We start from the raw sequence: 24,253 nt of genomic DNA, 5'->3' as shown, positions 1-24,253 counted from the left end.
GAGGGACCGGACATCCTCAGCCGATGAAGGCAGATGCTGAAGGACGGAGGTGAGGGCCAGGCGCTAGGGGTCTGGGTCTGAGGAGTGGCGCTTGGGAAGACAAGGCAAGGCAGACCTGGAGGTCAGGAGCTGGGCAGTATAGACATCCCCATTAGGCTGTGTGGGGACAGTGAGGGCTGGAGAGGCTGACCCCACAGCCCGGGAACACAGGCGGGTTCCTGTCTGCGCCGACGTGGCTGTGAACTACACCCGGGCACAGTCCTGCTGTCACTGAGCCCCAACCCTTCCGCGCGGGCTGGACCCAGGCTCTGTGTGGACGGATGAGTGAGTTGCAGTGGATGGACAGTCGTGGCGAGCAGGATTCCCACACCCCTCCCTCCACAGGACCCCGAATCCCTGACAGACATCATGTCTCCAACGCCCACTTTTAACAGCACATCATCCAAAATCCTGCGGACACACGGACACAACACAGGGAGGTCCTGGCGGCTCCAAGACCTGGGGAAAGAGGGAAGAGAAGCCCGCTGAGCAAAAGCAGGAGAAAAAAAGCCTGCTGAGCACCTCCCCCACAGGGTCACAGCCACAGCTGTGCCTGGTTCTGGGAAGGACCCCCATCCTATGGGTGAAGGGCTAGGGTCCAGGCTGCTTAGGGCCTGGAAGACCCACCCCCTTGGGACAGAGCAGGTTTGTGGCAGGGCGGTGGCCTGTGACCAGCTGAGGCTGGTGGCTTGAAACGTCCAGCTTACTCCTTTATTTCATTGTCAAACCCAAGTCCATGTGCCTGATGCACTGTGAGGCCAGACAAACCAAAAACTTGGAGTCTGGAGCAGAGGAAGGTTTACTGTAGGTCTGAGCAAGGAGACTGGCAGCTTGTGCTCAAAAGTCCCTACTCCCCGGTGGCTTTTCGGGAAGGGTTTTTAAAGGCAACATGTAGGGTAAGGGCTGCAGGCTGTGGTTTTCTTCTGATTGGTGGTGAGGTAACGGGATGGTCTTCTAGGAATCTCCATCATCAGCCATCTAGTCCTGACCAGTCTAGGGACTACTCATTCATGGCCATCATTCAGTGAACTTCTTCCATTTGGTGAGGATTTCAGTATCTGTAGAACAATTCAGGAGTGTGTATCAGACAGTTATCAAGCTACTTCAGGGAGGAACTAAAGATTCTGTGATTACCATATGGCTGATCTATTTTTTTAAATTGTCACCAGTTTTGACCCAACTGCCATTTTTCGTTACTCAATGCTCACATCCTTTCAAGCATTAATTCTTGAGCCAGGCTTCAGTGACTCAGAGGCGGCCATGGAGACTACAGCTTTTTTTACAAACGAGGCAGGTGGAGGACTCTGGGGTGGAGTCTGTCCCAGGAAGGTCCCAGAGGGTCCTGCTCTGTTACAACTTCACTGTTCTGGAGGAAATTATGAGGTCCCCCTTCACAGGGCCCGCAGCACCATGACTGCTACTGGGGACAAGCAAACACTAGAGGCAGAGAAGAAGCCCTCCTGTGGTGGAGGTGAAACCATCCTGAGGTCTCATCAGCCCGGCAGGCAGAGCTGACTCCATCCCAAACGTGCTCGGCCTCAGAAACAGAACCATGAGACAATGGCAAGGGGTCCCCAGCAGGGGAGAGATCCTGTCCTTGCAGAAAGCAGGGAGGTGGAGCTAAAGAGGGAGAGTGCACATGGGTGCCCTGGAAGTTCAAGTGTGAAAGCTTCAGCGGGAGGGGAGTTCTCAGAGGACTCGCCATGGGAGACAGATCAAGTGAACTGGGTGCCGCCTGCTCAGATGCAGGGGAAAGTAAAAGCCGTGGAAGTTTTAGAGACACAATCCCACACGAGTGAGGAGTGAAGATACTTTTGTGGAATAGAGACAATTTCAGTTCAGTTCAGTTCAGTCGCTCAGTCGTGTCCAACTCTTTGCGACCCCATGAATTGCAGCACGCCAGGCCTCCCTGTCCATCACCAATTGCCGGAGATCACTCAAACTCATGTCCATTGAGTCAGTGATGCCATCCAGCCATCTCATCCTCCGTCGTCCCCTTCTGCTCCTGCCCCCAATCCCTCCCAGGATCAGAGTCTTTTCCAATGAGTCAACTCTTCGTATCAGGTGGCCAAAGTATTGGAGTTTCAGCTTTAGCATCAGTCCTTCCAAAGAACACCCAGGACTGATCTCCTTTAGGATGGACTGGTTGGATCTCCTTACAGTCCAAGGGACTCTCAAGAGTCTTCTCCAACATCACAGTTCAAAAGCATCGATCCTTCAGCGCTCAGCTTTCTTCACAGTCCAACTCCCACATCCATACATGACCACTGGAAAAACCATAGCCTTGACTAGATGGACCTTTGTTGGCAAAGTAATGTCTTTGCTTTTTAATATGCTATGTAGGTTGGTCATAACTTTCAGAAGTAAAAATTTGCAGTGTGGCCAGTCCTGGGCTATTGCATTACGTTCTTTGTATGAATGAGCCAACACAAGGTCAGTGTCAAAGGCCTGGGAGTCAATGTGCCCTGATTCTAGAGTATGTGCTTCTAGAACAAGCGATACCTCCAAGTTTCAAGAAACAGAATGCCCAACTCTGATGGACCTCAACATGAACTTGCTAATAAATACTGACTCCTGTGACAGGACAGTCCAGAGCAGATATGATCAGGTTTCCAGACCCATTGCTGCAAATATCTGTTTGTGCAGCTCTGCACATGTCAGCCTTACCGTTGGGGTGGCTGCCCTCATAATGTCAAAGAAGCTGCTAGTTCCAGTCTTCACACCTACATCCACACCCACAGGGCCTGCGGTGGGGTGGGTGTGCCTCTTCTATCTGGTCATCACAGCTCTTCATGCTCAGAACTGTGCCAGGACTAGGGGACCCAGAGCTGTTCTCAAACCATATCCTTTACTCCAGTGAAAGTGAAAGCCGCTCAGTCTTGTCCAACTCTTTGCGATCCCATAGACTGTGCATGGAATTCTCTAGCCAGAATACTGGAGTGGGTAGCCTTTGCCTTCTCCAGGGGATCTTCCCAACCCAGGGATCGAACCCAGGTCACCTGCATTGCGGGCAGATTCTTTACCAGCTGAGCCACAAGGTTAAATCTCCCGCCTCCGCTGAAAACAGCCCGTGGTGTCGCTCTGTCCCAGCGTGTTCCCAAAGCCTGAACTTTGACCTTTGAAACAGCTGCACAATTCATTCTAGGGGAGATCGTGCTTGTTATCCCCGGAAGCAAAGCTGCAGGGATCCACGAAAGGCTTTCAACGTTGCTGGTTCTTTGCCGACAGAGGTATCAACATTATAGGAAACAAAAGTCCTTTCTCTTTTTTTGGTTTATAAAAGCACAAATCAGGGCCCAAAGCGCCCTAGACTGAGTGGCAGGACGGGAACCCTTGCTGCAGAGAAGAGGAGAAGGCTGGGCACAGAGAGTCAGCCTGTCCTCAAGGTCAGGGTGGCAGGAGTGGCATGGTGCCTTGCCCAAAACAAACTCATTCACAGGAACCTGGGAGCCCAGCACAGCCCTCATGAGTCAGCGGCACCTGCACCCACCCTGCTTCTCACACTGAAGGGAGGATGGAGGAGGCCCTAGGGGGCACTTCGTGTTCACTTCTGCAGGAGCAAGGCAGCACCCTGCTTCCACGAACGCCTCAGGGGGACCCCACCCCCATAAGACTCTGCGGGGCTGAGTGTGGAAGAGGGTCTGGCTGGACACCGACATGGACCGCCTCCCGGGCACGCGGGCCAGCTCTTCCCTGGCAGCTGTGTGAACTTGGCAACCGAAGTGAGAGAGGCCCATTTGACAAATTAAAGATGTGACGAAGGAAAAACATCTCTGGAAATTTCCACACGGGCACTAGGGAGCAAATCTGGTCACCCCATCCGGATGGCAAGCAGGCAGCCATGTTCCTGCCAAGAAGCCCTGCGGGGTGTGTTTCCGCACAGTGGGCTGGAAGAAGCCAGCGCTTAGCCGGGCTATTTCTTAAACACAAGACATGTTCAAAGAAGAATGCAGAAGATATTTGTCCTAAAAATTATGACCCACTCCCCTGGAACTGTTTGCTGTGCGAGGAGTTCATATGGGATTTGTTCAAGTTAGTGACACAACTGCCCTTGGTGTGCGTCAGTTTAAATTTTTGTTCGTGTTGGCAGATTTGAGCATTTATCATTTTAAAGCCCCGAAGGAACTTTAACACACTTCTGACGTAAAAGCAAGAGGCTGTGTTTTTAACACCAACAATTCACTGATTTCACCAAAAACCCACAAGTCCAACTTCTTGAATTGCTTGTGCTTTTGCCTGAAATTTTATTGGGAACAGAAATAAATCATCCACGTTTAAACTGGAGGAGTTGATACATACACGCTTGGGAGCCTAGCACGAGAACCAGGGTGGTGAACAGTCACCCGGATCTTCCGCCTGTCCCTGGAAGCCTCCCGTCCGTTGCCTGTCACCATGATTCCCGTGCACGTTCCAGAGCTTCATGTAAGTGGAGTCGTCACCATGTTCACCCTGAGGTCTGGCATGCTCACATGACTCAGCACTCACTCTCTGAGGTCCCTGCTGCGCTAGGTGGTCCCCTCCCTTACAGCTGCCAGCCTCCCCACTACAGCTGCCACAGTCCAGAGTCGTCTAGTGATGGACAGTGGGCTGAGCTTTGTCTTGGGTGATTACAAAACTGCTCTGAAGGCAGGTGATTGTTTCTCTTGGGTAGACACCCAGGAGGGGACTCCCGGATCCACACAACGTGACTCCTGAACGTTAACTCTAAGGAAGAGCCCCTCTGCCTCCTGGAGCAGCTGCACTTGCTGTAGTCCTGGCTCCTCGCCAGCATCTGGCTCAAGGCTCGCCTTTTTGACTTTCATCTTCTAGTTGGGTGTAGCGCTACCTCGTGGGGTTTTTAATTTGCATTTCCCAAATGAATAATGGCACCTTTTCATGCGTTATTTGCTATAGATAAAATCCTTATTTTTCCCCTAGTATTGTTTGTTCCTTTTTTTTTAAAGTTCATCTATAACAGTTGTAGATATATAAACTGTAAAGATAACACAATGATTTCCTACACACCCATCCCGTTTTTCCCTATTAACATCTTGCATTCACGCGTGGCATTTGTTACAACGAGTGAACCAATAATCAACACACTATTGCTAATGAAACCAGGAAGTCACAGTCTGTTCAGACTCCTCAGTTTCCCCTACTGAACTTCTGCTGCCCCAGGGCTCCAGCCAGGCCCCCACATGACATGCAGCCATCGTGTCCCCTCAGAGTTCCTCTGGGCTGTGACAGTCTTTCAGACCTTCTTGCCTTTAACGACCTTGACGGTTTGGAGGAGGAGCCAGGCGTTTTTCAGGACGCCCCTCAGGGAAGACCACAGAGGGGAGGGGCCCTTCTCACCACGTCCCGTCAGGGTGCGTGCCGTCACGTGACCTCCATGGTGGACGCTGACCGTGGTCGCCCGGCTCAGGCGAGTGTGGCAGGTGTCTCCACTGTGCTGCCACCACCTCCCACCGTCCTCTGGAAGGAGGTCACTGTGCCCGCCCCCCACCCGAGGAGGGGCGCTCCCCTCCCCTGAGGACCGGACAGCTGCAGAGCCACGTGGATCCTCCTGGTTTCCTTCTCTGTCACTTGTTTACGTCAGGCTGGCCCCGGGGGTATTTATTTATTTTATGCTTTGGGTCGTGATCCAGTACTGTTGCTGTTCTGTTGCTGAACCGGCTCTGGCGCTGGCCCTCGGGAGTTCCTCGGTTGGCTCTGCTGTCCCCGACATGCCCGTCCATGGTGGCTGTTGTGGTTTGTTTCCAAGCACTTCCCTTCCTCGAGCCATTTCCTGCTCCTGTCTGAGAGTCAGTGTTCCTCCAGGGAGTCTGGTCCCTTCTCCGGGAAATGGTATAAGAGACCACGATTTGGGCACTGACGTGATCATTGCTGCCCGGTTGTGGCTGCTTCTAAGTCCACTCAGCTGATGAAGAAGGAAGTACATGTGTGCACATTAACCTGTGTGCATATCTCGCTTTATTGTGCTTTGCAGACATCGTGTTTTTGACAAATTGAAGGTTGTGGCAACCCTGTGTCAAGCAAGTCTCTGGCTCCATTTTTCCAACAGCATTTCATGTCTCATATTTGTGTCACATTTTGATAATTCTTCAGTTCAGTTCAGTTCAGTTGTGTTTGACTCTTTTTGACCCCATGGACTGCAGCACACCAGGCTTTCCTGTCCATCACCAATTCCCGGAGCTTACTCAAACTCATGTCCGTTGAATCGGTGATGCCATCCAACCATCTCATCCTCTGTCCTCCCCTTCTCCTCTTGCCTTCAATCTTTGCCAGCATCAGGGTCTTTTCCAATGAGTTAGCTCTTCGAATCAGGTGGCCAAAGTATTGGAGTTTCAGCGTCAGCATCAGTCCTTCCAATGAATATTCAAGACTGATTTCCTTTAGGATGGACTAGTCTGATCTCCTTGCAGTCCAAGAGACTCCCAAGAGTCTTCTCCAACACCACAGTTCAAAAGCATTAATTCTTTGGCACTCAGCTTTCTTTATAGTATAACTCTCACATCCATACATGACTACTGGAAAAACCACAGCTTGGACTAGATGGACCTTTGTTTGCAAAGTAACAAAATAATGTCTCTGCTTTTTAATATACTATCTAAGTTGGTCAGAGCTTTTCTTCCAAGGACCAAGCATCTTTTAATTTCATGGCTGCAGTCACCACCTGAAGTGATTTGGGAGCCCAAGAAGATAAAGTCTGTCACTGTTTCCATTGTTTCCCCATCTATTTGCCACGAAGTGATGGGACCAGATGCCATGATCTTAGTTTTCTGAATGTAGAGTTTTAAGCCGGCTTTTTCACTGTCCTCTTTCATTTTCATCGAGAGGCTCTTTAGTTCTTCGCTCTCTGCCATAAGGGTGGTGTCATCTGAGATTACTGATTATTCTTGCAGTATTTCAAAACTTGACATTATTGTTGTATTTACTGTGATCTGTGATCAGTGATCTTTGTTGTCACTTCCACAGCTCTCTGAAGGCTCAGATGATGATTAGCATTTTAATCAAAAAGTATTTTTAATTAACTGATGTACATTGATTTTTATATACATAATGCTATTGTACACTTAATAATCAACAGTATAGTATAAACATAACTTTAATATGCACTGGGAAACCAAAAATTTTGTGAGTCACTTTATTGCAACATTCACTTTACTGTCTGGAACTGAACCTGCGGTATTTCTGAGGTGTGACTGCACACATCTAAAATTCCTCCATTTATCCATTGGCGTCCTCCTTAAGCTAAACATGAGTCCACCCCGATGCCTCTAACTCTCCTCACCTTCCTGAGGTGTAACCTCCCCCATAACAGGGGGACACCTGGCTCCCACCCCATCCACTTACCTGTTTAATGCCAGTATCAAAACTGTGCAGGACCTGCAGGGCCTTCCCAGGATCAGACCTGTCCTCATCCCCCATTTCTTGTTTGTAGAAGCCTTTAGCCACCTAAGCCTTCCCTGACTTCCAAAGAGTACATTTAATCAGAAAAGTGAGAAAATGTAGACACAAAGGAAAGTAGTAAAGCAAGACAAAATAAAAATACTTTAGCCATAAAACAAAGTCAAGAATGCTTAGTTCCTCCTCAAGGGCTATAGATAATATGATGAATATATTTAGGCTTTTTTGAAGAAACTAAACCCTGACCAGGTGGAGAAAGTGACTGCAAGATGATCACCAGCACACAGACTCCAGACAAGCTGGAGTCAGAAAACTGATAGCTGAAGTTCCTGAAATACCACCCTGGTATCTCACCACCAACCAATCAGAAGAATGTCCATGATCATGCACCCTGCAACCTTCACACCTAATGTTGCCTTTAAAACTTCTTCTCTAAGAGCCATTAGGGATTCAGATCTTTTGAGCATGAGCTGCCCATTCTCCTTACCTAGTGTCCTGCAAATAAATGCTGTACTTTCCTTCACCACAACCTGGTATCAGTAGGCTGGCTTTGCTGTGCATCACGTGAGTAGACCCAAGCTCTGTTCAGTAACAGCATACACATATTGTTGTTGTTCAGTCGCTAAGTCATGTCCGACTCTTTGTGACCCCATGGGCTGCAACACACCAGGCTTCCCTGTCCTTCACTATCTCCTAGAGTTTGCCCAAACCCATGTACATTGAGGTGGTGTTTCCATCCAACCACCTCATCCCCTGTCACTCCCTTCTTCTCCTGCCCTCAATCTTTATCAACCCATGTCCCCCAGGAAACAACTTTATCAACCTATGCACAATTTCTTTGGCCTTTGAACTTATAGACTCCACCCATTTCCAAAACTAGTCATTCCTAAGGAGGTCAGTGAGGACGAACGCTCCCCAGTGAGGATGCTGTATACATTTGTGATACAGTAAGATTATTTTGTCACATTCTGGGTTCCATCCTGAGATCCCCAAACTCCTAAATGCACACAGTAAGGTATATTCTTCATGCTGTAAAGTTGACAAATGGACAATGTCATATATCCACCATTAGCGTCTCATACAGAATAATGTAACCACACTAAAAAAAAATATCCCTTTGCTTCACGTACCCAATCCCTCATCCCTTCTCACAAATTCCTGGCCATCACAGATCTTTTTACCATCACAACAGTTTCACCTTTTCCAGAACATCATAAATACAATTATAATTACATGATATGCAGTCTTTTCAGACTAACTTCATTCACTGAGCAATCTGCATTTAAGATTCATCAAAAATGTTTTTCTGCATCTATTGAGAAGAAAGTATAGATTTTCTTTATTTCTATCTGTTATTGTGATGTGTTACACTGATTGCTTTTCAAATGCGAAACCAACCTTGCATTCCTGAGATAAGCCTGTGGTTTCTCTTAATTTCTGTCTGTTACTGTGATGAATTAGATCAATTGATTTTCAAATGTTAAACCAGCCTTGCATTCCTGGGAAAAACCTTGCCACATCGTGATGTATTTTCCTTTTTACATATTGTTGTTGAGCTTGATTTGCTGACATTTAGTTGAGAATTTGGGCATCTACAGTCAACCAAGGAGAGAGTGGAGTGAATATTTAAAGTGTTGAAAGAAAACCTCCACCAACCTAGAACTCTGTTTGATGAAATTATCTCTTAAGAGTGAATAAAGACTTTCTCAGACAAACAAAAACTGAAGGAATTCATTGCCAGCAGACATGCTCCACAAGAAATATTTTTTCTAAAGTTCTCTGGGGAGAAGGGCATGCTATAGGTCAGAAACTTGGATCTACATACAGAAATGAGTGTTTAAGAAGGAATAAAGATAAAATAAAATCCTTTTCATCCTTATTCTTAATTGATCTAAAGCATAACTGTTTAAAGTAGTAATAATAGCAATGTTTTGGGTGACTAAGTAAAACAAACAACAGCAATGGCCAGGAGAATGGAGTGAAATCTTGGAACACTCGCCTGTAAGGCACCTCCACTCTATATGAAGCAGTACAGTTAAAACTGAAAATGGGCTTAAATTAACCTCAGATAAACCTCACTAAGGTCATGTTTTAATGTATACTGCAAACTGTAGGAGTAGCACTTAAATATTTTTTAAATCAGGAAAATTGATATGCTAAGAAGGAGATAAATGGAATCATATAAGATGTTTAATTAAAGCAGAAAAAGTAGAAAAAAAAACCTCACAACTTGATAAGTCGTATACTCATTTTCATCCTGGTTAAAATACTTTGAAATTTTCCTATAATTTTTTTTTTCTAATTTGTGCATCATTTAGATATCTGTTTTTAGTTTCTGAATATTTGGAGATTACCTAGTTTTGTTATTGAATCTTAATTGATTTTCACTGTGGCCAGAGAACATACTTTGAATGACCTGAATCCTTTAAATTTATTGAGAATCGTTTTATGGGCCAGAATACGGTCTATTTTTGTACATCAACTATGTGGAGCAAAAAGGTTATGTATTCTGCTGTGGTTGGGTGACATCCTCTACAAATATTAATTTGATTGATAGTATCATTTAAGTCGTTTATTCATTTACTAAGTTCTCTGTCCATTTGTTCTATTAATTATTGAGATAGGGTGTTGAAATCTCCAACTACAATTGTTGATTTGTTCTTTTCCTTCCGGTTCTAGCAATTCTTGCTTCCCTGTTTTGAAGCTTTTTATCAGGTACATAAATGCTTAGGGTGTTAGTCCTCATGATGAATTGATCCCTTTCTTATTACAGAATAATCCTTCATATTTCTTACAATGTTTCTTGCCCTGATATCTACTTATCCAATGTTATGAGTCACTCCAACTATCTGTTAAGTAGTATCATTATGTTATGTATTTTCCCATCCTTTTATTTTTAACCTATTTGTATCTTTACATTTAAAGTGTTTTTCCTGTTGGCAGTATATTATTTGGTCTTGCTCTTTTATTAAATCTTACAATTTCTGTTCCAATTGGAATCTTTTGACCATTAGAATATCAATGTGGTTATTAATATGGTTAAGTTTAAATCTATCATCTATTTATTCTAAATTTGTCTCATCTGCTATTCTTTTGCCTTCTTTGAGATTAATAGTTTTTAATTCCATATATCTTTTATGTTTGCTTATTAGCCATAATTCTTTCTTTTTTCTTTTATCTGTGGCTCTAGGTTTATAATGCACCTCCTTAACTTAGCACAGTACTATTATGCAGTGTGTGCTGTGCTAAGTTGCTTCAGTCATGTCCGACTCTTTGCAACCCTATGGACTATAGCCCTCCAGGCTCCCCTGTCCATGGGATTCTCCAGGCAAAAACACTGGTGTGGGTTGCTGTGCCTTCCTCCAGGGAATCTTGTATTACAAGAGTAGATTTCTGTTTCTCCCTCCCAGTATTTATGCAATTGTTGTCATGCATTTTACTTCTAAGTTTGTGACAAACCCCACTATACACCATTTTTCCTTTAAGAAGTCAGTTATATTTTAGGGATTTTAAAAAACATCTTTATATTTATTCATATTTTTCCATTTTTGATGCTTCTCTTTCCTCTGTACTGATTCAGATTTTCCTTCTTCTCAAAGGACTTTCTTTAATATTTCTGGTGATGTACATCCATTGGTGTGAAGACTTTCAGTCTTCCCATGTCTAAAAATGCCTATTTCACCTCCGTTTTTGAAAGACAATTTTTTGGGTGTATAATTCTAGTTTGGGTCTGTATCTTCCAGTACTTCAAAGAGGTTGCTCCATTGTGCTCTAATTCGCAGTGTTTCCATGATAAGAGCTATTATTCTTTTCTTTTTTTACTATATGAAAGTGTCTTTCCTCCCTCTGACTGGTTTTAAGATTTTTCTCTTTGTCATTAGTTCTGAACAGTTTGATCGTGCTGTGCCTTGGTATTATTTTCTTATTATTTCTTGTGCTTGGGGTTTATTGAGATTCTTGGATCTGTGCATTCATGTTGTTCAAATGTTTGTCCCTCTACCTTGGGGAACATTGGTAATACACATATTAGAGGACTTTAAGTTGTCACACTTCCTATTCGTTTTTTTTAGGACATGTTTTTGTGTTTCATTCTGTACAGTTTCTAGCACTGTATCTTCAAGTTTACTAATCTTTTCTTCTGTGACGTCTCAGTTCAGTTCAGTTCAGTCGCTCAGTCGTGTCCGACTCTTTGCGACCCCATGAATCGCAGCACGCCAGGCCTCCCTGTCCATCACCAACTCCCGGAGTTCACTCAGACTCACGTCCATCGAGTCAGGGATGCCATCCAGCCATCTCATCCTCTGTTGTCCCCTTCTCCTCCTGCCCCCAATCCCTCCCAGCATCAGAGTCTTTTCCAATGAGTCTGCTACTCCCCTCCAGTGTATTTTTCACCTTGAACATTGTAGTTTTCATTTTTAGAAATTTGATTTGGATCTTTTATATCTGTATCTGTCTTTATCACATCTGCTCTTTTTTCTAACTTCTTGAACATAAAAATATAGTTCTAAAAAATGTCTTAATGTCTTTGTCTACTAAATTTGTTTTCTTTGTCATTTCTGGATCTGTTTCTATGGACTGATTTTTATCTTCATTTTCAGTTGTATTTTCCTGCCTTTGTGCCATCCCACAATAAGTCATAAGTCTTGAGAGAAAGGAGTTGTTTCCAAGTCAATTGCTTTCCAGAACAAGCTCAAGCGTGCTAATAGGAACACAAAAATATCTCACATGGGGAAAACATGATGTCTGATAGCCAATAGAAAATTATGGGATGTCAGACATGACTGAATGACTAACACTTTCACGTTCAAGAGGAAAATGTGGGTAGGAACCACAGGACAGTCTTACTTTGAAAAGAATTGCACAGAGGAAATTCCAGAAATCTGAAGAGGATCCCCATCCAGAAGTCAGGTGAACACAACTGTGTGGGTGTTCTCACACCGGCAGGCGCCAGTGCTCTCTGCCCAGAACTGGGTGCCGTGGTTAAAACAAACCTCTCCACACACCCCCAACCCCTACCCCCACGGGGGCCACTTTGACAGCATACTTTTATGTCCAGGAAAGGATCTTATAAATATCCTTGTGCACCAGCACGATGGTGACTGTTCAAGGTGATTAGTTCTTTGCTGCCACTCAGAAGAGAACCTGAAGCTCCTGTGTGTGGGTTTAGAGCTGTCTCCAAGATTTATTGAGAAAGGGGGGAAGTATGCACAGTCCGCCAGCAGCCACGCAGCAGAGAGGGGACGTGGACACGCGTGCTGCTGCATGTTTGGGGTGGGTTCTCCCCTGGATGGAGACTGCCTGTAGGGGGCGGGGCAGGGATGGCAGGACCTGCATGGAGAGGGGATGGGCATATCATTGCATCACTTTTTATACTTTTTGACATTTGAATTATGCAAATATACTACCCATTCCAAAAAAGAAAGACAAAAAAACCCCTGAAAACATAGGTTTTCTAAAAACCTTTGCAAGTTGGACTGTCAAAACAGCACTCTCATGACTTTAACATGATTATTTTTAATTCTCATTTTGAGTAGTCATCATCTCTGTAGCTTGCCCATCCTTCATAGTGCATGTTCCTCTTTTTCTTGTTGGCCTAACAACCTCATCAAACATAGGAATATGCAAATATGTGTACACACACACCCGTTGCCTGAAGACACCAGCCCTACCTGGCAGGTCTGAGCAGACGTGTTCGCAGTGAGCCTCGGGGCTGTGGTCCCTTGTGGAGCTCTCTGACCTAAAGGTGTTTTCAGTTGAACGAAGACTCTGATACTGGGAAAGACTGAAGGCAGGAGAACAAGGGGGAAGCAGAGGACAAGATGGTTAGATGGTATCACTGACTCAGTGGACATGAGTTTGAGCAAACTCCAGGAGATGGTGAAGAACAGGGAAGCCTGGTGTGCTGCAGTCCATGGGGTCGCAGAGTCAGACACAACTGAGCAATGAAGGCATGCCCTGCAGTCTTTCCTTTGTGATTCCTGCCTTCGGCAGCCCCAGATCTACGTGGTTATTGATGTTTATGTTAAACTTTGACTTACCTGGAACTGTTCCTCTGATGATGTGTGTCTACCTTTGTCTTATCCCCAGTGGCCATGTGTGCCAGCCCTGCCCCTTCCCCATGGTCACGGCCCTGTGTAAGCAGCCTCCACCCAGCCTGTCCCAGATCCTCAGGTCAGCGCCACTCTCTGCAAACAAAAGTAATCCCATCATACATGTGCATCATAGAGGCGAGCTTTAGAGACAAATGTGATCCTTGTATTTTGATGGACTTCCTTCTGTTTCTACAGATCCGTCCTGGGGAACTGACTCAGCAACACAGAGCCACCCCTGAGGCTCCGGGTACATTTTCTCCTTATTTAGATATCCATCCAAAAATATTTTTTGTTTCCCTATGTATGCTCTGCATGTTTCTTGTTGTGTATTTCCAGATATCTTACACTTTATTCTACATATGTCCATGTGCTGTGTGTGCTGAGTCACTTCAGTCGTGTCTGACTCTGTGTGACCCCATGGACTGTAGCCTGTCAGGCTCCTCTGTCCATGGAATTCTCCAGGCAAGAATACTGGAGTGGGTTGCCATGCCCTCCTCCAGGGGATCTTCAAGACCCAGTATGTCTCCTGAATTGGCAGGCAGGTTCTTTACCACTAGTGCTACCTGGGAAGCCCCACATATGCCCATACATATACATATCATATACATAATTTTTTAGCCAGTTACTTTACTTAATTCTCTTACGATGCTAACACGTTTCACTTGGCTCTAGTGGATGGTCTAAATCTGTAGCCAAAGGCAGGGGAGTAACTCCAGTGTGGGTCACGGGACCTTTGTACACTTCCTGGTATTCCCGTCCAGCCACATGGTGCGGCACCCGTCAGGGCCTCTGCTTGCCCACCTTGGTAGCTATCTTCTCCTACCCTGGAGAAGAAGCCGCAACCCAGGCATGGGGCAGAGGCAAGACTTTCAGACACTGACCTCTGGGCTCATGTGCTGCACCTTGAAAGCTGGGGTCCAGCTCCTTGACCCTGTGTCCCTGTGGTCATCTCCTGCATGGTGTCATTCTCCTCTCTTCTGCTGCAAGAAGCTGGGTGAGGATGGGTCCGGATCTCCGGCACAGGGAGGGCTGGTGTGGCTCAAGTGTCGAGGGAGTGTTCTGGGCAGCCGAGGTGGGTGCTGTGGTCAGCGCTGCCCACGGAGCTGTCCATAGTGATAGAATCGGCCCACGCCTGCACTGTCCATTCACACGTGACCAAGGGCCTGAAACAGAGGAACTGGGTTTCAAATTCTGCTTAATTTATTTGTCAGGACACGGTTAGTGGTCACTGTGGTGGACAGAGCAGGTATGGAGATGACAGGAAGCCTTAGACGCCCGGCTGGTCCAGGCAGGACAGCAGTTGGCTGCAGATGGGTTTGGGCAAGAACTTGGGAAAGCAGAATTTCTCGAGAGGTGGAGGGGGCGGGGCCTGCGGAGGGGCGGGGTGTGCGGAGGGGCGGGGCCGTGCACCTGGGCACTGCACGCTGCTCTTCTCTGATTCTGGCCACATCTAGGGCCCCAGGAAGCGTGCAGGCCAGCCTTCTGGATGTCACAGCTGGTCCTCAGGGTCCCTTCTGTGATCTCAGGTCTCTAATGGCCGTGTCACAGCCCCCATGTGAGGTATGGGGTTTGGAGACCACCTCGGGACATGGCGGGTTCCCTATCTGAACTGACGGGAAGGCCGTGTCACCTGTCAGGGCTACAGTGGGGCCCCCGGGGCACAAAGCCTGAGGCTGGAAGAGGGGACACGGGCCCCAGCTGCTGGTCCATGCTCTGCTCCTCTGCACTGTTTGAAGTTGTGAGAGTCATTTCCCCAAGTTGAAGATGCAACTGTTACCTTGATAAACCTGCACAAAAGGTTCCAGAGAGTCAAGACAGCACAGTTGGGGCCTTGGCTTCATCCTCTAGTCTTAGGGGAAGCTGGTCAAGGTACCCCACTAACGGGAGGTGGGCAGGGGACTGGGTGGCCGCCCCCACCTGCTCCTGCCTCCTGCCTCACTTCCTTGCGTCCAGCTGGCAGACCCTAGAGGCAGAGGCTGAGAAAGGACGGGACCCTCCCTGCCCCACAGCTGGCTTCTCTCAGTTCCTGTTGACCCAGGGCTGGTCGAACAGGACACAGCCACAGCCAGCTCTGCTCAGAAGGAGCCACGCAGACCAGGCAGTCCACTCCATGCTAGGTGTCAACTGCTTAGAGAGGTCTATGTACCTGGCAGCACCCTCTGGTGGGAAGACCCTCCCCCAGGTTCCACTCCCACCCCCTACCCCCAGGAGGAATCTAGTGATGTCCGCCTTCACCCAGATAGCCCTAGACCTACAACCAGGCTTACAGGCCTCAGCTTGTCACTCACCCGCGGCTGTGTAGGTGGACCCATCCAGAGCAGGAGACAGCACCCCAGCTTCTCCCACAGGTGCCCCAGCTGGCAGGGTGGAGCCAGCACCCAGGCAGGATAGTCATGCCCACTCTGACCAGGTAGAGGGGCAGAGAACTGGGGGCCAGACACTGCCCTTGATGTGCACAGGCCTGAGGAAACAGCCAGCGCTATTTCCCTCCATGCCCAGGGTCCCTGGAGATGAGAGGCCCAGGGAGGTCAGAGGTCCTGAAGGGGACTCTGGGCCAACCTGGGACCATCTTCAGTGGTCACATTATGCCCTAAGTAAGCCCAGTCAGCCTCCCAGCCATGTGCCCTGTGGGCCTCCGGCTGCCTGTCCAGCACCCCCCTGCCCCCCAGGGCTCTGGGGACCCCACTGCAGAGAGACTGCTGTGGTGTCCTTCCCACCCTTCCCTGCGGACCCAGCCCAGGATTTCTCCTCACTAGAGCTGGAGGCCAGGGGCTGTCACCTGGCTGAGATGGCCCTCCCTTCCCGCTGGAGTTTGCAGAGCCCAGCTTGTGAGCCATCCACCTCCCCAGCAGTAAGGAGGCCTGGACGCACTCACGGAGCAAGGGCATGCTGGTTGTTTACCAACCCACTGGCAGCCTCACTTTGGAGGTGCAGCTCTAAAAATACCCCGAATAGGTGTCCCCAGGGTGTGCCCGCCAAGGGTAGAGCTGCTGCTGAAACAGTGATGAGAGCTCTGCTCCTCAGAGGCAAGAGGCAGCTCCCCGCCCCAACCCTGTCCACCATCTCACTCTCCAGGGACGGAAGCCCAGGGCAGTGGGGTGCGGTCACCGGTATACCCACCTTCCCATGAGCACTGCTTTCTGTTCACGCTGAGGGCTGGTGTCGTCACCTAGATCACCAGATCCTCATCTGAGCTGAACAAGCTCACCCCTCTTGTCATCTGTGGATCATCAGAATCTCCCAGGACAGAAGGGCAGAGGGCAGCTAGGACAGAGGTCACGAGGGCCCTGGCACCTCTCAGGGTGGGTGGCACCAGCCTGTCCCCACCTGCCCCAGGTGAGTCACCCGAGGGGGAGAGGCCCTCATACAGCTCCATCTACATCCGTGGCCCCACTAGCCCTGTGGGCCCCACCAGGCAGTCAGCCAGGAGACCTGGTCTGAGTCAGCCCGGGACACGAAATGTGCCCCCAGCTCTGCCCCAGAGCACCCCTCTGCCTGATCCTGTGAACGACCACGGGTGGTCTCTGCACCCCAACCCCCAGCTTCTCCTCTGGGGCTACACCCCTCTCAGGACTGAGACCAGAGCTGGTCCCTCTCTGCACATGGTCCTATGCCACTGGCCCCCCAGACCCCCCTACCTGTCTTTATGCTGTTGCTTCCCCTCCCCTGTGAGTGAGCAGAGACTGGAAGGTCATCCCTGTTCCCAGTGGAGCCAGGGGACTTGAACTGGTGACCTGCTGCCCACCTGCCGCCCACCTGCTGCCCACCTGCCAGCAGATGTATGTTGGTGTGTCAGATGCTTTAGTCGGCTCGGGGCTTGGAAGAGAATTCAATTAGTTTTAATTAGTACAAATTTAATCAATGTTAATTAGTTTTAACTAATTTAACATTTTTAATTAGTTAAAAATCAGGGCTTTCACATAAAACATCAGACAGTAGACCCTTGGCACCTCTTTCCTCATCTCTCTGCCCACCTCCCTGCCAGCTTGTTCTTACTCCAAGGCTCTGACCCATGACCCAGGCAGCCTTGGGCACTGGGCTGCTGTCCATACAGAGCAGAAGTGTCAGGGAGACCACCAGGAGCCTCTGCCGTAGTCCCTGCCCTCTGACCCCGAATAACGGGAAACCAGCAGAGAGGTGGCAACCCTGTCTGGGCCAAGCTCTGAGGCATCAGCTGGGACAGGTGAGCTGAGGCGTCACCTGGAGACACTGGGTCCCTGCCTGGCTCGCTCCCCGGCCCTGTCCCCTGCCCCCTACCCCTGCCTGGCCACTCAGAGTCTGAAGAAAGAGGTGGTTTCAGGAGTCAGTAGGCGGCCTGGCCCCCGGGGGCGCACCCATCCTCAGGCCACCTCACTGCCCAGCCCACCCACAGTCAGCTCTTAGGGCCCCAGGGCCAGGAGCCGGGGGAGCGAGGGTCCCAGAGCCAGGAGGGCAGTGAGGGCCATGAGGACACGTGAGAGAAGGTGCGAGCCACTGAGGACGGGGAAGGGGGGACAAGGGAGGGCAGACGAGCACCAGTGGGAGCACGTGCAGGCGAGGGCAAGGGCCAGCGAGGACAGTTATAAGCAGGCAGGGGCAGGCATGGGCAAGGGAGGATGTGTGAGGGCTAGGTGAGGGGCAGAGAGGACAGGTATCAGCAGGTGAGGGACGGTGAGAGCCAGTGAGGACGGCTATGAGCAAGTGAGGGCAGGCGAGGGCCTGTGAGAGCAGGTGAGGTGGAGGAGGGCAGGTATGGGCAGGTGAGGTGCAGGAGGCCAGGTATGGGCAGATGAGGCAGATTAGGGCCAATGGGTACACAGTATGGGCAGGTGAGGGCTAGTGGGGACAGGTATGAGCAAGTGAGGGCAGGTGAGGGCCTGTGAGAGCAGGTGAGGTGGAGGAGGGCAGGTGTGAGCAGGTGAAGTGGAGGAGGGCAGGTGTGAGCAGGTGAGGTGGAGGAAGGCAGGTGTGAGCAGGTGAGGGTCAGTTTGGACACCTAGCCTGTGCTCTACCACACCCATGTCTTCCTGAAAACCCTGCTTCCAAGGTTCTAAGTGCCACTCCTGCCCGTGGGCATTTCTGTGGGCATCATCTCAGTCCACTGAGCACCGACCGCCTCTGCTGACTGACTGTCCTGCCAGTGACCACTGGGCTGGGTCCCAGCCTCCAGGTCTGTGCCTGCCCCCGCCACCAGCATTGCCAGGTGCAAGGGCCCACAGGGACCTGTGACAACTGTGCCTCTGGGCAGCAGCCTAGCATGGGGGGTGGACCAGTCCACTCTCCATCCTACAGGCAGGAAAGAGCCCCTCACTGGGCCCCTCGGCTTGAGGAGAATTCCCAGGCGGCCACTGCCCTGGAGTGGAGCACCTCTGAAGTGTAGGCATGTGGTCATGTGCCCCGGTGCCCTGCACCCCGCTCGGCGGCCACTGGTGTCCCTGCCTCTGCTCAGGGTTGGGGGGTGCTGCTGCTTGTGAAGGGAGGTGGTGTCTGCACCCCACCCAGGTGGGGGTGCTCTGCCCACTGTCTTCTTCCCACTGGCACGCACCACCCCCTCCTGATCCCCCAGGGCGCTGGTTCCAGGGCCGGCAGGGTGGGCCTGCCTGGCACTGCGCCCAGCCCAGCTCTTAGGCTCCAAAGCATGGCTCTTATGCCTGGTTGCCCATGAAGCCGGGCCGTGAGGCCAGCAGCCACCTGGTGGTCAAATCCTGACAGGGTACATCTCAACAGCCTCACTATCAGAAAAAACAATGGAAGATAAGCCAGTTTCAGGGCTGTTTATGTAAAGGTTTAAAATGGGTCCAGTAACAGGGTCAAGGATTTGGAGACATGAACCCATGGATGAGACCATAAATCCTGAATGCAGGACAGGGTCCTTGGTGGGGGAACAAGAGGGGTGAGGTTAGGGAAATTTGGCTCCCTGGGTTTCCTAGTAAAAATGGAAGGTGAGGCAGGAGATGGATGGACTCTAGGCTGGGCATTTACAACTGGTCTCCTGCTTACATTTCTGGGGACAATAAAAAGATGGACTTCAGGCCAGACACTTACATGTAATCTCCTGCTTACGTCGCTTGAGACAGGTAGGCTCCAGGTTTGGCATTTACAATCAGGCTCCTGTTTGCTCTCCGAAACGGAAGTAACAACAGAAATAGGATAAACAGCCAGGCTTTGTCTCTTGCAGACACCTTGATTCAACAGGAACAGAGAGGGGTTATCTGAGTAAAGGACTGCTGCTGCTACTTGCTGCTAAGTCGCTTCAGTCGTGTCCAACTCTGTGCGACCCCGCCAGGTTCCCCCGTCCCTGGGATTCTCCAGGCAAGAACACTGGAGTGGGTTGCCATTTCCTTCTCCAATTCATGAAAGTGAAAAGTGAAAGTGAAGTCACTCGTCGTGTCCGACTCTTAGCGACCCCATGGACCGTAGCCTACCAGGCTCCTGCGTCCATGGGATTTTCCAGGCAAGAGTACTGGAGTGGGATGCCAGTAGGAGGTCGTATATTCCCCATCCTCAGGGAACAAGGGAGACATTGCACATGAGCAGAAAGGGTCCTTGGGGGTCAAAAGGAGGAGGCACCACCCCATAATACGTGATGCTAATATGTGATCCCATAGGCCTCTGGGCTGGACTCCATAACACACACACACAAGTTGGGGAGGGCCCTAGGGAAGGTCAGGCATGGAGAACGAAACCAGATAATTAGCCAAAGGTTGAAAAAAGACCCAGAGAACCGTCCTATATAATTGACTTAACCACCTCTTTACCGCGTTCCTCCTCACTCTGGGGGACGCCCACACCCTTTCTTTCCCGGTGCGCATCTCTGCCTTGCTTCTGTCTGAACTAAACACGCTGTTTCTCTGGGAGCTGTCCCACTTGTTGTGCTGTGTATCTGTTAATAAACTTCCCCAAGGGCGACTCTCAAGACCCTGTCACAGAGCACACTCATGCATCTTTCCACAGGTACTCTGTTTTTTCCAACAAATGTGTTACTTTTCTCTTTATCATCTGCCCCTGAGTCAGAATTCCTTCTTGTCTAGACAGGCAAGGACTGGAAATTTAGGCCTTATCTGCTGGGCTCTGTGGTCCAGCAGCTAGGACTCCTGGGAAGGAAACTAAGGTCTCTCTTCCAGCTACTGCTTACTGCTGCGTGTGTCCAAAATCATAGCCAGCACATGTGCTCAGTCATGTCTGACTCTTTGCGACGTATGGACTATAGCCCACAAGGCTCCTCTGTCCATGGCAGCAATACTAGAGTGGGTTGCCATGCCCTCCTCCAGGGGATCTTCCTGACCCAGGGATCCATCTCACATCTCCTGAGTCTCCTGCATTGCAGGCGAATTCTTTACCGCTGAATCACCAGGGAAGCCTGTTCAAAATCATTAGGATCTAGTAAATCTGGACGGTGGATTAATAGTAAAATAAGAGTAATAAAAGTTTAAAAATGTATAAAAGTGAAATAAAGTAGGGAAAACCCCAAACCCCAACAGAAATGTTTGCCTTCAATTTGTCAGTAGCAATAACGGCATAGCAGCCTGACAGTCAGAAGGTGGAAGAGAACCGAGTGTCCCCTGGAGGAAGATGGACAAGCAGAATACAGTCCATGCACTCGATGGAGTATTGTTCAGCCTCAGGAGGCAGGACACTCTGACCCCTGCTGTAACACAAGGGAACCCCAGTGTGATACTCAGCTAAATAAGCCAGTCACAGAAGGACAGATGCTGAACGACCCCCTGATATGAGGTCCCTGAAGGAGTCAGATCCATAGAGACAGAAGGGACATGGTAGGGGAGGGGGAGTGTTTCATGGGGGCAGAGTATTCATTTGGAAGATGGAAAGTTCTGGAGATAGACAGTGGCGATGCTTGCTCAACAGCGTGATTGACCTTGATCACCCTAAACTGCGCACTTAAAATCGGTTGCAACGGTACATTTCATGTTAAGTATGTTTTAACCACAGTAAAAAAGTAATAATAGGGACTTCCTTGGTGGTCCTACGGCTAAGACTCCACGCTCCCAGCGTGGGGGGGCCAGGTTGGACCCCTGGTTAGGGAACTAGATCCCACATGCTGCAACTAAGATCTAGCCACAGTCAAATGAAGAATTTTTTTTAAGTAATAATAATTGCCAGGCCTAGTGATGTTGGTGCCATGGAGACCCAGTGGGTGTGAGTGGAGACAGGAGATGTGAAAGCACAGCCCCCAGCGGTGACTCCTCTGGGACTGCATCCTGGGGTTCCGGGGGGGTCCTCCAATATGGTCACTACAGGGTAATGAGGGGCTTGTCACTCAGCAGCGTCTCTGCTCCCCCAGAGGGAGGCGGCCGGAGGCTCACAGTGTGCAGTGCCCACCCCCAGACCCCTCTGCCCTCTGACCAGGCTGCACTGGTCCTGATCATTGGGGGCTGGGGAGGGTCCGTATATATCACCTGTTGGGTGGGCTCCTCTTCTGGGGCAATGTGAGGTAGTGAGATTCCAGTGCTGAGAATATGCATGCTTTAACATGAGAGAATCTGTTGGCTCTGCATTGCAGGGAGAAAGAGTTCCTCGTGCTCCAGGTCTGTGCAAAAGCCACGAAGCAGGGGTACATGTTGTCCCCCCATAACTTGGGCATGGGGAAGGGTGGGCCAGCAGGCAGGCCCTGGGTCCGGCAGACCCCCACAGGAGTGTGCTCAGCCCAGGACAATAGGGCTGGGCACCCACGAGGGCCTCAGCTGGAGGGATTGCTGAGGAAGGGCTGGGGCCCTGGGGTTGCTCCAGGCAAGGCGCCTCCTCCTGACCTGGTCCAGGCACAACAGCGATGTGCTTGTCCCTCCACCCAGGGACCCCTCAGTGTCCCCAGACCAGATGTATTACTCAGCTACACGCAGAGCCGCACTGCCCCCTCGTGGCCGGCCACTGGCCTGAGGCTCTTTCCAGCATGGGTCCTTCTGCTTCCTTGCTCTCACTGAACAGAGGAGCAGAGAACAGCGCCACAGAACATGGAGGACACTCTAACCTGAGAGCCCTGCTCACTTGTTCCATGCGTCTCCCTCTTCTGGGTCCTAGGACCCCCAGAGGGGACAGTCTCTGCCTCCTGAGCTGCAAGAGGGGCTGCGGGGACCACCAGCTGACACACAAACAGATGGACAGGGAGAGAACCAGAGTGTGCATCTGGAAGCAGGGGGAGGGCTGGGGGGTGGGTGGGGAGAGGCAGGGAGGGGAGGGGCGGGGAGGGAAGGTGTGGGGAGGGGTCGGGGAGGGGAGGGGTAGGGAGGGAGGGATATGGAGGGGAGGGGTAGAAGGATGGGGGAGAGGCAGGGAGGGGAGAGGTGGGGAGGGGTGGCGGGCGGGCGGGGAAGGAGGAATGGAGGGGTGATGGAGGCCAGGATGTGGAGTAAGCACTACTGACCCACCTGACCCTGCAGTCTCTATGGGTTGGACCTGAGATCATTGAGTCCTCTCAATGTCTTTCAGTTCAGTCCAGTTCAGTCGCTCAGTCGTGTCCAACTCTTTGCGACCCCATGAATCACAGCACGCCAGGCCTCCCTGTCCATCACCAACTCCCAGAGTTCACCCAGACTCACGTCCATCGAGTCAGTGATGCCATCCAGCCATCTCATCCTCTGTTGTCCCCTTCTTCTCCTGCCCCCAATCCTTCCCAGCATCAGTGTCTTTACTGCCTGGAAAATCCCATGGATGGAGGAACCTGGTAGGCTTCAGTTCATGGGGTGCTAAGGGTCGAACATGACTGAGAGACTTCACTTTCACTTTTCACTTTCATGCATTGGAGAAGGAAATGGCAACTCACTCCAGTGTTCTTGCCTGGAGAATCCCAGGGACGGGGGAGCCTGGTAGGCTGCCGTCTATGGGGTCGCATAGAGTCGGACAGGACTGAAGCGACTTAGTAGCAGTAGCAGCAATGTCTTTACATACTCACACTCTTGCACACATGTTTACACACACCCTGCGCACAGAGAGGTAGGATCAGACAGTGACATGTGATCAGTGTTTACTGCCTCTTCCAGACACAGCAGTTGCTGTGCACGTGTCAAGATAAACAGTAGTCCTTCACAGCTTTGTGGAGATGTGATTCACACTATGGCAAGGTCTTTCATTGTTAGCATGGGCCAGCAGTGAGGGGTGGTTCTCAATTGTTTACCTGCAGCCTGGAAATAGGCCTCTCCCCTTATCTTATCACCACCTTCAGGCCCACAGGCTGAGCCTGCCCGCAGCTCTGCAGAAGCCATGCCTGGTCTTTCTGGGCCCCTCCCCCCCCACCCCCCCACTCCCCTACCACCCTACCCTCCACCCCTCCCACCCCCCCACCTCCCCCCACCACGCAAACAGCCTTCAGTTGGATGCTTTGAAATCAGCTGGGCCGGTGGCAGCTCGGGGAGCAGGGGGAGTGCGGAGGTCAGGTCCTGGCACAAGGATGGGTGGCAGCAAGCCCCAGAAGTCTGGAAAGGGGGCAAGGGAGCACTGATGACATGCAGCATGTCCCTGTCCCCACCCTGGGCTTTCAAGCTCATCAGGTACAGCCGCCCCCCACCAGCCACCCCCGACCCTGGCCCTCAGGAGAGACACAGGGGTCAACTCTGGGAGGCTGAGCCAGGTCCAGCAGCCTTACCACCTCTCCGTGAAACTCTGAGGTCAGTGGTGGCTGAGCTGGTCATCCACCCTCCCAGTGAGCCACAAACTGAGGGCCATCCTTGTCCCTTCCTTACATGGCGTGTCCACCCTGTCCTGCCACTGCCTCCACCCCCTTCCCCGACCCAGAGCAGAGC

At 50.4% G+C, this 24,253-nt stretch overlaps 1 long non-coding RNA gene across 6 annotated transcripts in view; it reads right to left on the bottom strand.

Annotated features, from left to right (window-relative positions):
- Positions 1–820: 820 nt before the first annotated feature.
- Positions 821–24,253, bottom strand: part of LOC109561254 (uncharacterized) — a 42,957-nt gene continuing 19,524 nt past the window's right edge. The window contains exons 1-6 of one of the 6 annotated variants that reach the window (XR_011568475.1): positions 19,545–22,622; positions 15,809–17,336; positions 15,151–15,307; positions 14,402–14,683; positions 13,098–13,210; positions 821–1,097 (exon numbers count right to left, since the gene is read on the bottom strand). This is a non-coding gene — a long non-coding RNA (uncharacterized lncRNA). Of the gene's footprint in view, positions 1,098–13,097; positions 13,211–14,401; positions 14,684–14,930; positions 15,308–15,808; positions 22,623–24,253 lie in introns of those variants that run through there. The other 5 variants (XR_011568473.1, XR_011568477.1, XR_011568472.1 and 2 more) reach the window with 5 other exon arrangements.

The sequence above is a fragment of the Bos indicus genome, chromosome 1, assembly GCF_029378745.1.
Source record: "Bos indicus isolate NIAB-ARS_2022 breed Sahiwal x Tharparkar chromosome 1, NIAB-ARS_B.indTharparkar_mat_pri_1.0, whole genome shotgun sequence".
Classification (NCBI taxonomy): Eukaryota; Metazoa; Chordata; class Mammalia; order Artiodactyla; family Bovidae; genus Bos; species Bos indicus.
The sequence above is the reverse complement of the archived record's forward strand: the minus strand, read 5'-3'. Positions and strand labels throughout refer to the sequence as shown.